General features: G+C 43.9%; 2 non-coding genes across 2 annotated transcripts; both read right to left on the reverse strand.

Annotated features, from left to right (window-relative positions):
• Nucleotides 1–523: 523 nt before the first annotated feature.
• On the reverse strand, nucleotides 524–596 carry trnar-ucg (transfer RNA arginine (anticodon UCG)). The gene has a single exon. It is a non-coding gene; the product is annotated as a tRNA-Arg (tRNA).
• Nucleotides 597–4,241: 3,645 nt separating this feature from the next.
• trnar-ucg (transfer RNA arginine (anticodon UCG)) lies at nucleotides 4,242–4,314 on the reverse strand. Its single transcript has one exon. It is a non-coding gene; the product is annotated as a tRNA-Arg (tRNA).
• Nucleotides 4,315–17,568: the final 13,254 nt, after the last annotated feature.

Raw genomic sequence — 17,568 nt, forward strand, 5'->3', positions numbered from 1 at the left:
CGAATCCTCACAAGTAAATAACAAGACAAGGCGATAGATACTATCGTATTTGGTGTAAATAAAACACCCTGTCTGAACATTTTCGTTGCAGATTTTTTTCAAATTGTCTTCGAAAATTTACAAAGTGGGAAAAGGCCATTCCGCCCGTGTGCATTGCGGCTAATCAGAGAGCCATGTATTCCAGTCGCAGTTTCGAACTTTGGCCCAAAGCCTCGTGTGTTCTAATGTTTCCAGGTCAAATGTCAATGAGGTTATCCTATGTTCTTACATTGCACAATAATGGGACAGAAGTATAACGAATTGTAACTCTTTTGAGGAACTCATGCTCATTTTCACCCACAGAGGGAGACACACCAGAAGATACCGCCAAACTGACGGAGGTGTCCGTTGTGGAGAGCTGGAATTTGAAATGGACAATAGGACAAATGCAAGCTTTACATGCGGAAGCACAGAGGAGATGTCCCGAGAGAACTTTACAGGGGAGCGTCAACGTATCCCACGGTTAAAGCGAAACATCCCCCCTCGAGCCAGGTAGGACTCGAACTTACAATCTTCTGATCCGAAGTCAGACGCGTTATCCATTACGCCACTGGCCCAAGAGACAAACCTGCACTTGGCAGAATGTCGATATGTAATGCCATGGACTTTCACGGAATCAGAATTAAAAAGGTGAACAAGCACCGAAGATAATCACCAACATTGCTTCACTTCGAAGTTTCCAATTTGTGAAGCAGTGCCTTTCACTGGCAAAGGAGAGACATTTGTCCTCAGCTGCCTGCTTCAGGGTCGCCTCCTTCTCTGCTGGAAGTTTCCATCGTTTTATTCACAGTCACGACGCGATTTCATGATCCACTCCAGTGAAAAAGTGTCATGGTGTCGTCCAAACAAGACCCTGCAGAAACTCGGCGAGAAACCTCTGGTCATTTCGAGCTCAGGATGTGGAATTAGACGAGATGCGTGACACCTTTTATTGGCGCTGCCACTTCACTGAAATTAGCGGCTCAAAACGAGCCGTTGTAAGCATCAGCTTGATTTGTACCTTCCTGCAGTGCATTTACTCAACAAAATCAGATCGCTCCCATCCGGCCCAGCTGACTTATCTATTTTCACACTCTGCAGTATTTCTAATATCTCTTTCTTGTGAACCTCAATCTCTTCTCGTCTAGACGCAAGTAGCTCTGTATCTTCCTCGCCAACATTTTCATTTTCTATAGCGAACACTGTCGAAAAATATTTATTTAGTGCTTCCCCTATCTCCTCTGACTCCACACACAACTTCCCACTATTATCCTTGATTGTCACAAATTTAACTCTCGTCATTCTTTTATTCCTGACATACCTATGGAAAACCTTAGGGTTAACCCTGATCCTATCTGCCAACAACTTCTCATGACTCCTCCTGGCTCTTCTCAGCTCTCTTTTTAGGTCTCTCCTGATATTGTCGGAACCCTCGAGCGCTCTAACTGAGTTTTCACATTTTGTCCTAACATAAGACTTCTTGTTCTTCTTGACCAGGGATTCCACTTCCTTAGTAAACCACGGCTCACGCGTTCTATACCTTCCTCCCTGCCTGACAGGTACATACTTATCTAGGACACACAGGAGCTTTTCCTTGAATAAGCTCCACATTTTAATGTGCTCACCCCCTGCAGTTTCCTACCCCATTCTACGCTTCCTAAATCTTACCTCATTGCATCGTAATTTCCCTTCCACCAGCTGAAACTCTTGCTCCGTGGAGTACACCTATCCCTTTCAATCACGAAAGTAAACCTGAGAGAATTGGGATCGCTGTCTCCAAAGTGCTCACCTACTTCCGAATCTAAAACCTGGCCAGGCTCGTTACCCAGTACTAAATCGAAAGTGGCTTCGTCCCTTGAAGGCATGTGTACGTACTGTGTCAGGAAGCCCTCCTGCACACACTGGGCAAAAAATGACTCATCTATAGTACTCGTACTGTAGTGATCCCAGTAAATATTTGGATATTGTCTTGAGTGTTCCAGAGTTTTTCATTGTCCCAGAGTCCAGATGAAGTTTGCATTCCTCACGTACGTGAGCGAGAATGATTTCAATGTCTCAGATCAGTTCCTGTCCCGAGAACATCAGAGTCAATGTCCCGTCCTCTACTCGATCCGACAGTTCACACTTCTTCATTCTCCTCTGATTCCATTTCCCAAAGAGTTTCTCAAGATTTACAAAGCTGGAGCCTAAATTATATGGTTTGCTTCCTAAACATTTTTTCAACTGCCAACTGACAATATTTTCACAGTATCTCTCCACAATCCTCTGGCTTGCACCATGTCCAGGGATGAGAAGTCCCGTTTGGTGGAGAGATTCCCGAGGCTGATGAGTTTCACTTTGGAACAAAGATGGTTAAGTGGCGATTTCCTGCGGTTGTTTCTAATGATGGGAGAGGGAGCGGTGGGGAATGAGCACTTTGACGAGCAGGAGGAAGTGTTGCCACTGACCCGAGTCAGAGAACAGTGGACAGGGATGAAAGGAATCTAATGAAAAGCAGCACTTCTGCTCAGGATGTTCAATAACAGCTGCAAAACCCGATGTGTCGAGCAGTGTATCTGGAAAGAGAAACAGAGATAATGTTTTAAATATGGAACATTTCTGATGTAGAACTCGAGTTTCCCAAGTCTAATCAAATTACCGGCCTGGTTCACAAAATAGGTTTTCTGAACTTTGAGCGAAAATTGTACCAGCAGGAAAGCATTCATAACGAAGTCAGCAGGATTCGAACCTACGTGGGGAAACCCCAATGGATTTCTAATCCATCGCCTTAACCGCTCGGCCATGACTACAGACGGCTCAGGTGCGTTGAGCATTGACCTAATCAGCCGTGATCTCATTGAAAGCTACCGTTGACTTGAGCGAAATGCTCCCATCTCCTTTCATACCTTTGCTGTCATTTGTAAGCTGCGAGACACCAATGTAAAAGAAGAAAAGCACAAAGGTAGGAAAAGATATTTGCAGGCAAACTGAGTCAAAATTATTTATTGAAAGGAAAATCACACTTGGCAATTTGCCATATCTCTTTGCGAACATGACCAGCAGAAGTAAGCAAGGGAGCTATTGATCTGAGTATTCTCGGACCTGAAGCAAACAAAGGTTAGTGACATATTCATTTCTTTTTCTGGCGAACGAAATGATCTTTCCTGATGGTTACAATGAAAGAGATGGTTCCCAATAAAAGACAGAGATTAATTCGCATGTAGATATATTTCAATGTGACACGATTCATTTTCAGTCCCTAATTACCCCAGAGATGGAGGAGGTGAGTTACTTTTCTTCACTCTTCAACTCCTCAGCACGGAGGTACAAACATGAAACCGCTAGAGATGGACTTCTTGAATTGGGAACCAGAGACACTGAAGAAACTAGGCAAAAGTGAGGACTGCAGATGCTGGAAACCTGACTTTAGATCAGAGTGATGCTGGAAAAGCACAGCAGGTCAGGCTGCATCCGAGGAGCAGGAGAGTCGACGTTTCTGTTGCCAGTCATGCTCCGCTGCACAAACAATTTTCGTTTTTGGCTCAGATTTCCAGCACCTGCAGCTATTTGTTTTATGTTAACCTTCATAATGTTTTGGACAAAACCAATGACCTGCCAACATCGGAAAATCGGCAGAAGTACTGGTACACCGATAAGTTTGCTGAACAATACAACCATTCCATGAGCGGGAATACGATCCGGGCCACGGTGCTGAGAGTACCGAATCCTCACAAGTAAATAACAAGACAAGGCGATAGATACTATCGTATTTGGTGTAAATAAAACACCCTGTCTGAACATTTTCGTTGCAGATTTTTTTCAAATTGTCTTCGAAAATTTACAAAGTGGGAAAAGGCCATTCCGCCCGTGTGCATTGCGGCTAATCAGAGAGCCATGTATTCCAGTCGCAGTTTCGAACTTTGGCCCAAAGCCTCGTGTGTTCTAATGTTTCCAGGTCAAATGTCAATGAGGTTATCCTATGTTCTTACATTGCACAATAATGGGACAGAAGTATAACGAATTGTAACTCTTTTGAGGAACTCATGCTCATTTTCACCCACAGAGGGAGACACACCAGAAGATACCGCCAAACTGACGGAGGTGTCCGTTGTGGAGAGCTGGAATTTGAAATGGACAATAGGACAAATGCAAGCTTTACATGCGGAAGCACAGAGGAGATGTCCCGAGAGAACTTTACAGGGGAGCGTCAACGTATACCACGGTTAAAGCGAAACATCCCCCCTCGAGCCAGGTAGGACTCGAACTTACAATCTTCTGATCCGAAGTCAGACGCGTTATCCATTACGCCACTGGCCCAAGAGACAAACCTGCACTTGGCAGAATGTCGATATGTAATGCCATGGACTTTCACGGAATCAGAATTAAAAAGGTGAACAAGCACCGAAGATAATCACCAACATTGCTTCACTTCGAAGTTTCCAATTTGTGAAGCAGTGCCTTTCACTGGCAAAGGAGAGACATTTGTCCTCAGCTGCCTGCTTCAGGGTCGCCTCCTTCTCTGCTGGAAGTTTCCATCGTTTTATTCACAGTCACGACGCGATTTCATGATCCACTCCAGTGAAAAAGTGTCATGGTGTCGTCCAAACAAGACCCTGCAGAAACTCGGCGAGAAACCTCTGGTCATTTCGAGCTCAGGATGTGGAATTAGACGAGATGCGTGACACCTTTTATTGGCGCTGCCACTTCACTGAAATTAGCGGCTCAAAACGAGCCGTTGTAAGCATCAGCTTGATTTGTACCTTCCTGCAGTGCATTTACTCAACAAAATCAGATCGCTCCCATCCGGCCCAGCTGACTTATCTATTTTCACACTCTGCAGTATTTCTAATATCTCTTTCTTGTGAACCTCAATCTCTTCTCGTCTAGACGCAAGTAGCTCTGTATCTTCCTCGCCAACATTTTCATTTTCTATAGCGAACACTGTCGAAAAATATTTATTTAGTGCTTCCCCTATCTCCTCTGACTCCACACACAACTTCCCACTATTATCCTTGATTGTCACAAATTTAACTCTCGTCATTCTTTTATTCCTGACATACCTATGGAAAGCCTTAGGGTTAACCCTGATCCTATCTGCCAACAACTTCTCATGACTCCTCCTGGCTCTTCTCAGCTCTCTTTTTAGGTCTCTCCTGATATCGTCGGAACCCTCGAGCGCTCTAACTGAGTTTTCACATTTTGTCCTAACATAAGACTTCTTGTTCTTCTTGACCAGGGATTCCACTTCCTTAGTAAACCACGGCTCACGCGTTCTATATCTTCCTCCCTGCCTGACAGGTACATACTTATCTAGGACACACAGGAGCTTTTCCTTGAATAAGCTCCACATTTTAATGTGCTCACCCCCTGCAGTTTCCTACCCCATTCTACGCTTCCTAAATCTTACCTCATTGCATCGTAATTTCCCTTCCACCAGCTGAAACTCTTGCTCCGTGGAGTACACCTATCCCTTTCAATCACGAAAGTAAACCTGAGAGAATTGGGATCGCTGTCTCCAAAGTGCTCACCTACTTCCGAATCTAAAACCTGGCCAGGCTCGTTACCCAGTACTAAATCGAAAGTGGCTTCGTCCCTTGAAGGCATGTGTACGTACTGTGTCAGGAAGCCCTCCTGCACACACTGGGCAAAAAATGACTCATCTATAGTACTCGTACTGTAGTGATCCCAGTAAATATTTGGATATTGTCTTGAGTGTTCCAGAGTTTTTCATTGTCCCAGAGTCCAGATGAAGTTTGCATTCCTCACGTACGTGAGCGAGAATGATTTCAATGTCTCAGATCAGTTCCTGTCCCGAGAACATCAGAGTCAATGTCCCGTCCTCTACTCGGTCCGACAGTTCACACTTCTTCATTCTCCTCTGATTCCATTTCCCAAAGAGTTTCTCAAGATTTACAAAGCTGGAGCCTAAATTATATGGTTTGCTTCCTAAACATTTTTTCAACTGCCAACTGACAATATTTTCACAGTATCTCTCCACAATCCTCTGGCTTGCACCATGTCCAGAGATGAGAAGTCCCGTTTGGTGGAGAGATTCCCGAGGCTGATGAGTTTCACTTTGGAACAAAGATGGTTAAGTGGCGATTTCCTGCGGTTGTTTCTAATGATGGGAGAGGGAGCGGTGGGGAATGAGCACTTTGACGAGCAGGAGGAAGTGTTGCCACTGACCCGAGTCAGAGAACAGTGGACAGGGATGAAAGGAATCTAATGAAAAGCAGCACTTCTGCTCAGGATGTTCAATAACAGCTGCAAAACCCGATGTGTCGAGCAGTGTATCTGGAAAGAGAAACAGAGATAATGATTTAAATATGGAACATTTCTGATGTAGAACTCGAGTTTCCCAAGTCTAATCAAATTACCGGCCTGGTTCACAAAATAGTTTTTCTGAACTTTGAGCGAAAATTGCACCAGCAGGAAAGCATTCATAACGTAGTCAGCAGGATTCGAACCGACGGGGGGATACTCCAATCGATTTCAAAATCCATCGCCTTAACCACTCGGCCATGACTACAGACAGCTCAGGTTGGTTGAGCATTGACCAAATCCGCGTGGGGAAACTCCAATGGATTTCTGATCCATCGCCTTCACCCCTCGGCCATGACAACAGACAGCTCAGAGCGGTTGAGCATTGACCAAATCAGCCGTGATCTCATTGAAAGCTACCGTTGACTTGATGAGCGAAATGCTTCCATCTCTTTTCATACCTTTGCAGTCATTTGTAAGTTGCGAGACACCAATGTAAAAGAAGAAAAGCACAAAGGTAGGAAAAGATATTTGCAGGCAAACTGAGTCAAAATATTTATTGAAAGGAAAATCACACTTGGCAATTTGCTAGACCTCTTTGCTAACATGACCAGCAGAGGTAAGCAATGATCTGAGCATTCTTGGACCTGAAGTGATGCTGGAAAAGCACAGCAGGTCAGGCAGCATCCGAGGAGCAGGAAAGTCGACGTTTCTGTTGCCAGTCTTGCTGCGTTCCGCAAACAATTTTCGTTTTTGTCTCAGATTTCCAGCACCTGCAGCTATTTGTTTTATGTTAACCTTCATAATGTTTTGGACAAAACCAATGACCTGCCAGCATCGGAAAATCGGCAGAAGTACTGGTACACCGATATGTTTGCTGAACAATACAACCATTCCATGAGCGGTAATACGATCCGGGCCACGGTGCTGAGAGTACCGAATCCTCACAAGTAAATCCTCACAAGAACATTTTCGTTGCAGATTATTTTCAACTTGTCTTCGAAGGTTCACAAAGTGGGAAAAGGCCATTCCGCCCTTTGTGCATTGCGGCTAATCAGAGAGCCATTTTTCTAGTCGCAGTTTCCAACTTTGGCCCAAAGTTTGATCATGGTGTCATGCAGAAACTCAGCGAGTTCACTCAGACATTTTTGTGTGTGCAGAATGATTTGCCACATTTAAGGCAAATTCAATGGCATCCGAATGGGTATATAGACAGGAAGCGTTCGGAGAGATAAGGAACACATTTTGGCAAATATGGTTCAATTAATTTCGGTTATCGTTTCAGCAGGGACGGGTTCGATAGTAGGGTCTTTTTCCGTGCTCGGCATCTTTGTTCTGCTCCCGCAGCTGACACCAGTTTTAATGCACCATTTGGAAAAAAAAACATGCACTCTGTTTGTTACGCAGTCAGCGCGTTTGCCTATATTTCTGAAAGGTGGATGGGACAAGTTGACCCAGCAATGAGGGTCTTTCCGGACTTTTGCTGCCAATGACCGTTCGTTTGGCACCTTCCCAGTTTTGCCATCAAAGAGTTTGGCTGAAGAATAATACCGCACGGATAATGTTAGCCCCGTCAGCTCTCCAACGAATCCAGAAACTGACAACTCTTCATGTGGAACAGAAGCAAAACAGAAAGTGTGGACAATTGCCAGGCACACCGAAGCATGCATGCTGCTTTTGTTGCAGTGCAAGCCGATTATGTCATGAACTGCTCAGAGAAACGGCAGCGAGGCAATTCCGGACATACTGGAGATTTAGTGCATTGCCAAGTCACAGGAAGTGCTCAACAAACATAAAACAAAACGGAACAGCAATAATCCATGAAAAATGAAGTTTACCAATTGCACTCGTGATGAAATTAGGTCAACAATGCGCTGATGACTCCATCTGATCGAGAGGACCAATCACCAGCTCCCTTCACCAGGACAGTAATGAAGGAAATGCGAGAAATACAAAAAACATTGCTCATCGCGATTGCCAACCTTTTTGCCACTGCAACAACAAAAACGGCGAGCAGATACAATGCAGAATCTGGTTTCATATCAGCAATGAAGTAGTAATATCCATTCACTTTCAGTGAAAACGGTGAACAATGGAAATTGTCTGAAATATAAATACCCAGCGCAGGCTGCTTGGTTCCCCGATTATACTGCTGCACAGACTTTCATATTTAAAGGTACCTTTCAAAGAGAGTGTTTGTGGCTGTCCATATGACAATGGAAATTGTTGCCCTCGCTCTCACTGCCATTATTGATTATGTTGGGTTTGGCATCCTCACCTTGCACGCGGGAGTTCAATGTGAACTCTGCTGTGAAAAATCGGAGTGCTTTGGAGCAGAAAGATGTGAAGCTCGTTGGCTTCATGGAGATGTTGTTGGAATGTTTTGCGGTGCTGGGAAGCGGGATCCTCACAGTTCTGGGTAACATCCTCAGGGTTGCAGAGCCTGTTGTGAAGCCTACTATCCTGTGGCGGTTGGAATTGATTTAGTTTCATTGCCGCTGGGTCCGGTTGTTGGTGTTGCAGATTGGATCCTGATCAATGTGTTTATTGATGGAATCCATGGATGGGTGCCCTGCTTCTAGAAAATCTCTGGCTGCTTTCTGATTGCCATTTTCTAGTACTATTGTGCTGCTCTCGAGGATGCATGCTGTCTGTACGTATAGCTACTCGGGACAGCTGGCCGTGGCAATTAGTGACGGCCACATAAATTCTTTGCCAAGAATATGTATCCCACAACTGCATTCCCAGATGTCTGGCACACTAAATTGTCAACTAGGATATGCCATAAAGCAATTGAAACACCCATGCTTCCCTTTTTTAAAATAAATTTCTGAAAACTGATAGCCAGACATCTCTGAACACACGGATTTAGGACAGCACATAAACCAACAGCCTCGCTGAGGGAAAGCTCACCAGAAAACAATATCCAATGCCCATCTTGTGCAGGACAAATGTGGTTGTCAAGATTCCACGCAGGGACTGCAAAAAACACTATATCGGAGAAACAGTCAGACAAATAGCGAGCTGCAATAATGAACTTCAGCCAGCCCGTATACGCCACGGGCAGATGTTCTTGTAGTTGTATGTAGGGCATTGATTGTTTCTGATTCAGGGGCTTGGACCGTCTGCAGCACTGGTTAATTCCTTGTGTTGTAATTACTGTTGGAACATATGTAAAACTCGATTGCTCATTGAGATGTACATCCAAAATATTAGCCGAGAGAAGTATTTTGGTGGTTTTTCTGGTGCTGTTCCTGTCATGCCCTCTGGAACTGGACTTATTGTGTGCTTCCTGACGATTCGGTGCATGCTTCCGTGATCGTATTTTGGGCAGAAACCTGCAATTTAGCTTCAATAACGTGCGTTTGCAAACCTGGTACACCTCCCTGTATTTTGTTACCTTTTATTGTGTGCAATTGCAACCCGACAAATTATTAATTTACATTGGAAGGTGACAAAGAGAGGCGTGTGAAATGCCAAGGTATTAGTGACATTTATCAATTGGTTGCATATTACTTTTATTCAGGAGATAAGGATGTAAAACGTGTTTGTGTAGAAATGAGGAACGGTGAGGAAAGAAGTCATCCACAGGTGTAGTTTCCAAGTGCACTCGCAGTAACCACTACGTACAAGAAAAAAAACTACATGTGAGTGATAAAAGATGGCCATAGTTACGGGTGATCTTAGTTACCCATCTCCCACTCACGGTTCAATGGTAAGAAAAAAGGTTGGATGACAATAATCAATAAATCATATCTGTCCCAGAGAACAACGCGAGCCATATTTTGGTCATCGATTAGTTTACAGCTGACTTAGTATCTGTCTTTTCTTGGAAACCATCTCCTTTGTTGTGACCATCAGGAAAAATATTACTTTGACATAAATAAAATGAAGATTATGTCACTAATCTTTGTTTGTTTCATGCCCAAGTACAATGAGACGACCTTGATCAACTCTGCTAGTCATGCTAGCAAAGAAATCTGGAAACATGCCAAGTGTGATTTTTCGCTCAATAAATAATTTTGATTCAGTTTGACTGAAACCACCTCTCCCTAAAGTTGTGCTTTTCTTCTTTTAAAATGGTGTCCGGTATCTTCCAAATGACGGCAAAGATACGAGAGCAGATGGAAGCAATTTAGCCTATCAAGTCTGCGACAAAATTCAATGAGATCATGGCTGGTTTGGTTAATTCTCAACCCCCGTTTTTATCCTCATCTCCGTGATGCTCCATGTCTGTCTATCACAGCCTTGAATACACCTCGCCTTCACAGCCCTCTGTTGTTAGGAAACCTACGGATTTGCTACCATCTGAAAGAGTGAATATCCTCCTTATCATTTTCTTAAATGTTCGATCCCTTCAGCTGTGAGAACGCACTCTCGTCCCAATTTCTCGGGGTGTACATCAGAGCAGAATAAGTCCCTGAAGGTAGGTCTGCACTCTCCAGTGCCGCTCCGTGTATTTGAAACATTTTCATATTTTGACCTCTGATTAAAAATAGTAGACCTCATTTGCACATCAGATTGGCCAGTGGTGAATTTTTTCAAGAAGACTTCAATGAGCGTAATTCTACTGGCAGTGAATAGGGCTAGACAAATTAGATTACTTACAGTGGGGAAACAGGCCCTTCGGACCAACAAGTCCACACCGCCGCGCCGAAGGACAACCCACCCATACCCCTACATTTACCCCTTACTTAACACTACGGGCAATTTAGCATGGCCAATTCGCCTGACCTGACCTGCACATCGTTGGACTGTGGGAGGAAACCGGAACACCCGGAGGAAACACACACAGACACGGTGAGTGCGTGCAAACTCCACACAGTCAGTCGCCTGAGGCGGCAATTGAACGCGGGTCTCTGGCGCTGTCAGCCAGCAGTATTAACCACTGTGCCACCATGCCGCACTAATGCGAGGACATTTTTCTTTCGCGATCCAGTGCTGTGTTTATTCACCGCTCTGCGCATGAAAATGGTTCTTACCCATCCACTTTATCTCTCATCAATATGTGTGCAATTCAAATTGATGAGGCCATGACTACATGCGCGCAATGCTGTCTTAGTGTGTCTTATGTAATGGAAAGTTCCAACCTGAAACACCAGAATTTGGCTTTTCTTGGCACCCCAGCATCCTCCTCCTTTCGAAATAAAGAGAGTCTGACAGTGAATACTGGGGTTCCAGGAAAAGCCAAATCCTGGTGTTTCAGGTTGGAACTTTCCATTACATAAGACATACTAAGGCAGCATTGCACGCGTGTCGTCATGGCCGCGTGATACAGGTGATTGATTAGAAATCCATTGGGGCTTCCCTCCGCAGGTTCGAATTCTGCTGGCTCCGTTTTCAGTGATGTCATGCAGGACGAGTTTTCACTCACAGTTCAGAAATCTCGTCTCAACACACAAGACCAGTCAGTTGATTAGACTTAGCAAACTCAAGTTATTAATCAAAAATGCAACACACTTAAAACATTATCTCCGTTTCTCTTTTCACACTTACTGCCAGACCCATTGAGGTTTTGCAGTATTCTTTGAATGTACTGTGCAGAAGTGCTGCTTTTGAATAGATTCCTTTTACCCCCGTCCTCCGTTCACTAACTCTGGTCAGTGGCAACACTTCTCCCCGCTCGTCGAAGAGTCAATCCCCACCACTAATTTTCCCATCATTATAAATTGCCGCAGGAAATTGCTGACAAACCATCTTTGCTCCAAAGCGAAACTCACCAACCTCGGGAATCCCTCCAAAAAACGTGACTTCTCATCCCTGGACATGGTGAAATACAGACGATTGTGAACAGAATTTGGGAAAATATTGTCACTTGTCAGGTGAAAAAGTGTTAAGAAGGCAAAACACGTCACCCAGTCTCCAGCTTTGTCAATCTTCAGAAACTCTTTGGGAAAAGGACTCAGAGGAGAATGAAGAAGGGTGAATAGTCAGACTGATCGGAATCAGTCAGGACAACTTTCCATTCTTTAAGAGGACGGGACATTGATTCTGATGTTCTCAGGACAAGAACTGATTGGAGACATTGAAGTAATTCTCGGTCCTGTACATGAGGAATACAAACCTTGTATGGACACTGGGACAACGAAAATACCCGATACCACACAAGATACTGAGAGGTTCGAAGAGAGATGTTCCCGACTGGAGCAGAGCTGGTTCCCAGTGACATGGGTGTGTCTGTTGTGGATGGGATCAGACTGTTCCCATGTCGCCATTATGAATGTCCCAGTCCTTATTTCGGAAAAGTAAAATTGATAGAGGACAGTTGTCGTTCTAGGAATGGCAGCCTGAAGTGGTAGGTCAATCACAGACTGCTTTCGAGGATCGTCCAAGGTGTTAGGTTGGAAGTATCAGCTCATTCGACTGTTAACTGAAATGTTACTGGTTCAATAGCCCCGGGGCGACAGCGATTGATGTTCATAATACATCTGTTTTCTGTGCAGCACCGTTTCATGTTTCTAATGGGGTCAGGAAAATGTTTTCGAAACAGAACGATAAAAAAAAAGTTTCTGCATTGCTTTAATGGTTAATGTAAAGAACTGTGCATTCTGGGAATCTGAAGCAAAAACAGAAACTGCTGTCGAAACTAACCAGTTTGGCAGTGCCTGTGGGAGATTACCGAGTTCTGATGAAGTTTTGAAATATTTGTCTCTGATTCTCTCTGAATAGACGCTGTAAGATCTGCTGAGATTCTCCTGGTATTTCTGTTCGTGGTTTTAACTGAATGCCTATTCCATTTATAAGGATGATACAACCAAACCCATCTCAAACCAAAATTAAGAAATAACACCTCAGCATCTCACTCCACCGCAAGCCCAAGAAGAACGACACGATACTGCACTTCTCCAGCTTCCACCCTAAATATATTAAAGAAGCCATACCGGAAGGACAAGGGCTTCAACTGCACAGGAACCGTTCAGATGAGGAATAATGCGATAGACACCTAAAGATTTTGAAGGATATCTTCATGATGATGGGGTACCTGTTGAACTGATTGATCGCCAATTCCGGTGTGCCACAGTGAAAATCTGCTGTGAACTCGTCAGAAGACAGACAGAGAATGCAACTAATAGAGTATCTTTCATCGTCAGTACTTTCCTGGAGTTCAGCACGTTCTTCACAGGATTCAGCATGTCACTGATGATGATGAGCATCTCACTAAGAACATCCCCATGGCTTCAATTCTCACCTTCAAACACCCAGCAAAATTATAACATACGACCGTTTACAGTAAACTACTCAACCTTCACATAGCATTAACCACGACACCACAGCACCATGCCTTCGCAACCTTTGCAAGACATGGACACTACCATGACCCGTTGGTACACCACCCACCACGTACACGACAGGTACTCATGTGACTCAGGCAATGTTGTTTGTCACATATGCAGCAGGCAATGATACAACAAGATACCACAAGATACTCAGTAATGGTATATTGGCGAGACCATGCAGATGGTGTGCCAATGGATGAATGGTAACGGCATAACAATTGCCAGACAGGATTATTCACACCCAGTCGGGGAAGAGTTCAGCAATCAAGGACATTTGGTTTTCAACCTTCGACTAAATGTCGGCCAAGGTGGCTTTCGAGATACACAACAACGCAAAATCGCCAAACAGAATCGGGTCGCCAACTGCCTTCGTTTTGGTGATGGCATCAACCATGATATTCGGTTAATGTCACACCACATGTAACCCACCACACTGTTCTGTATCTGTGCAATCTTCCTTAATTGTTCTGTTTTCACACCATCACCGTGACAAGTTGTTATTGTCCTTCTACCTTAATCACTTTGTTCAATATTGGCTAACTGATAATTTGGGTCAGTCTCGCGGCATGTCACTCTGCCAAAGAAAAATAAGAAAACTGGGAATTTATTAAACCAGGAGCAAGGGCAAGGGTTACTGGGCGGGGTGCGGGAACGAGACTGGGGCATCGTGGCGAAGGGGGGCAGGTGTTTCGCTGCTCTGGGGACATCTGTGGAGGAACATGAGAGTTAATGTTTCGGAGCTGGTGTCCCTTCCTCTGGTGTTTTTGTTGTGGAGCGGTTTTCCAGTTGCTTCTGTTTCTGTTCCATGTCATTCCAGTGCCTTGATTTGTCTCCAGTACAACTTTATTATAACGGTTTGTAATTATCTCTCTGTCTCACTTTGTTGGATCATCGGTCAACCATTCTATTGGCACTCAGTTATTGACACATTACTCACACTGTCGGACACTCTTGTTCACTTCTAGAGATTACGTCTTTGACACTCCGCTCCCACAATTTGCCTGATATTTTGATCTGTCTGCCCTTGATCTCTTTTCCCTAAATTCAGTGCTCTGTGTTATTCCCTCCCATTTCACCTAATGAAAGGGCTCTGGTCCGAAATCTTGTTATTTCAAATAAACATGTGCATCTATAACCTGGTGTGATTTCTGAATTGGTCCATCGCAGTCCAAAACCGCAACCTCCACAGCAGCTACACGGAAATACCACTACACGCACTTTCCCCTCCACACTATGTTCAAGCTCATTTACTCCTGTTGCCGCATGTAATTCTGAAATTGTTGTTGTTTGTGATGAAAACTTAAGGTTCAAGCGGTTCTCTTGGAATGTATGTACTTTGGAATGTGGTTCAATTTCAAAGAAAAACATACTTCAAGGGACGATATATGCTTCAAAGCTTTGCCTGAGTTGTTTAAATGTCTTTTATCTTGAACCCAGTGAGCTGACGGAAGAATAAACATGCTTTGCACTTCTACCACACGGTGCCAGGGACCCAGTTCAATTCCAGCCTGTGGCGACTGTCTGTATGGTGCTTGTACTCCTCCCATGTGTGCGTGAGTTTTCATCTCACATTATGAAAGCTGTGTAGTTTCGGTGGATTGCCAAATGGAAAATTACCCAACTTGTCCATGTATATGGACTTCAGGTTATTTCGCTGTGAGAAACTTGAAGGGGATCGATTAGGAAGTGGTTTTTGTTGGGATAATCTTCACTGCTTTGGTGTGGGCTTGATAGACCGAACGGCCTACTTCCACACAATTGGGATTTTACGAAAATTATTGCGATCGTGCGATTTTCTAGACAGTCCGAAAGATAAATAATGTTTCTAGGTGTCGTTTTGAATGTCTGCAAACGATATTCCAATTCTCACACAGGAGCTACACCTCGAAGTCTGCACTTATGCAATTTAAAGTTGTGCATTCAGTGTTCACGCTTCGGAAATCACAGCTTTTTACCATTAAGATCAAATCTTGTGTTTTTTAATCTATATCATAAACAGTCGAATTAGTCTCATTTATCTACATTTAATGCATGTACTTCAAACTGATGGGAATGGTAACTTCTCAGATTCAGGTTCATTTTGATGGTGGATAGGTAGATGACGACCACTCTTCCCATCATCCCAAGTGGATTTGCAAGGCATCGATCACCAACGCTGAGCCATGCTGCTCCCTGGGAGAGAGTGAAGCGCGCGGTGATGGCCTGTTCGGTGACATCATACATGTATTTGTCTCCACTTAGTTTCTATGGAGTAGGACTGACAATGAGGGAAAGTTCGAAGGCAAGAGCTAATTCTGGGAGGGGAAGACTCCTGAAGAGGTTTTGGCAGTATCTGAGAGACTTTCCAAATTTCAAACAGGCAAAGTCATTGAATAAAATCTCTGGGGATGCCTTCTAACAGGATAATGGTGTAACCGAAAATATATAACATAGCCTAAATGAAGATAAATACCGCAGTCTTAGCAGGACGAATGGTAAGAAGAACATATTTGATTGAGGACTTCCTGCTCCAGTCTTTAAGTAGCGCAGCTGAGTCAGCTGCTCATAAATGATGATAAAACATCTATCCTTTAACTGATCACCTTCAACCACGTGCTGGAGTATGTCTAGTCTACATATGTCTACCTTTTGCTGCAAAATGGCTATGGAGACGTGTATGTCTTTGATATCAGGCTTATTCAGAAGAATGGCTCCACTAAGGTTTGAAGTTAGCTTTCGTGATTCGTTGGTTAGCACTGCTGCCTTACAGCATGAAGGACCTGGATTCGATTCCAGCCTCAGGCGACCATTTAGAGTTCGCATATTCTCCCTGTGCCTGCATGGGTTTCTTCGGGTTGCTCCAGTTTCCTACTACAGTCCAAAGATATGAAGGTTAGATAAATTGGATATGCTAAATTGTACCTCGTTCTCCAGAATGTGTTGGTCAGGAGCAGTGCAAAGTAATAGGGAAGGGAAATTGCTGTGGGTTGAATACTCCTTAGAGGTTGCGTGTGAACTTGTTGGGCCCAATGACCTGTTTCCACACTGTAGGGATGGTATGATTCTATTTCATTACGTCGGTACTTTAACAGCGTAAGGCATGGTACAACTCAGCAGCTTGCTGGTAAAATGGTGAATGCATCACCAAATTCAACATTTCTATTCATGGCAAGTTGCTGACTCAGCCTATCTCAAATGTCTGATAACATGAATCTGCAGCAAGAACACAGGGACACATATATCCAAACTGCTCCTCTTAACTCTCTAGCTTAAGCGTTACATTTTTTGAAGGTTTTCTCACCTCCCAGTAAGTGTTGGCCTTCTAACAATTGAGTTTGACAAAGTTTATTTGAACAGTTCATTAAACTATTTGGATGTTTTGAAGTGGGGGAGGAGGGCAACCCTCTGATCTACTGGTTCAGTGAAGGACTGACTGAAGGAATACCTATCCAATTGTGATGATTAGTAGCTTGGAAGGGAACATGCAGATTATTATATTCTCATTCGTTTACTTCCTTTGTCTTTAGGACGAAAGTAGTACTAGAGCTGGAGTGTGCTGTCAAATGGAAATTGTTGATGAATCACAAAGCTGCGACAGTGGTGAATGGTTTGAAATTATACATAAATTGCCAATCGAACTGGCTCAATGGCCATGGAATGGAACGCTCTGAAGAAACTCAGCCGACCTGGTAGCAACTGTGAAAATTGTCAGAGAAGTAATGTTTCTTGTCCTACATGTCCTCTCTTCAGTCCTGTTCTGAAGAAGAGTCATTTTGGCCTCAAAACGTTAACTGTATTTCTCTCCAAGTATGCTGTTAGAGTTGCTGAACCTCTCCAGCACTTTCTGCTTTCATTTCAGTTATTAAATGTCGGCAGCATTATCCTTTTGGACGAATGTTTCATAATGGCGCTGTCCAACATCTTGAGGTATGTTGTCGATATATTTGTTCAGTCAATCGGGGAGTATTCCATCACACACTTGACGTGAGCCTTCTCGGTATTAGAGAAGCGATTGGAGTCAGAAAGCCCATGACTGATGGCAGTTTTCTTGCCA

This window comes from Chiloscyllium plagiosum, unplaced genomic scaffold (genome assembly GCF_037043375.1).
Source record: "Chiloscyllium plagiosum isolate Xiang-an unplaced genomic scaffold, Cpla_swu_hap1 HiC_scaffold_45, whole genome shotgun sequence".
NCBI classification, from domain to species: Eukaryota; Metazoa; Chordata; class Chondrichthyes; order Orectolobiformes; family Hemiscylliidae; genus Chiloscyllium; species Chiloscyllium plagiosum.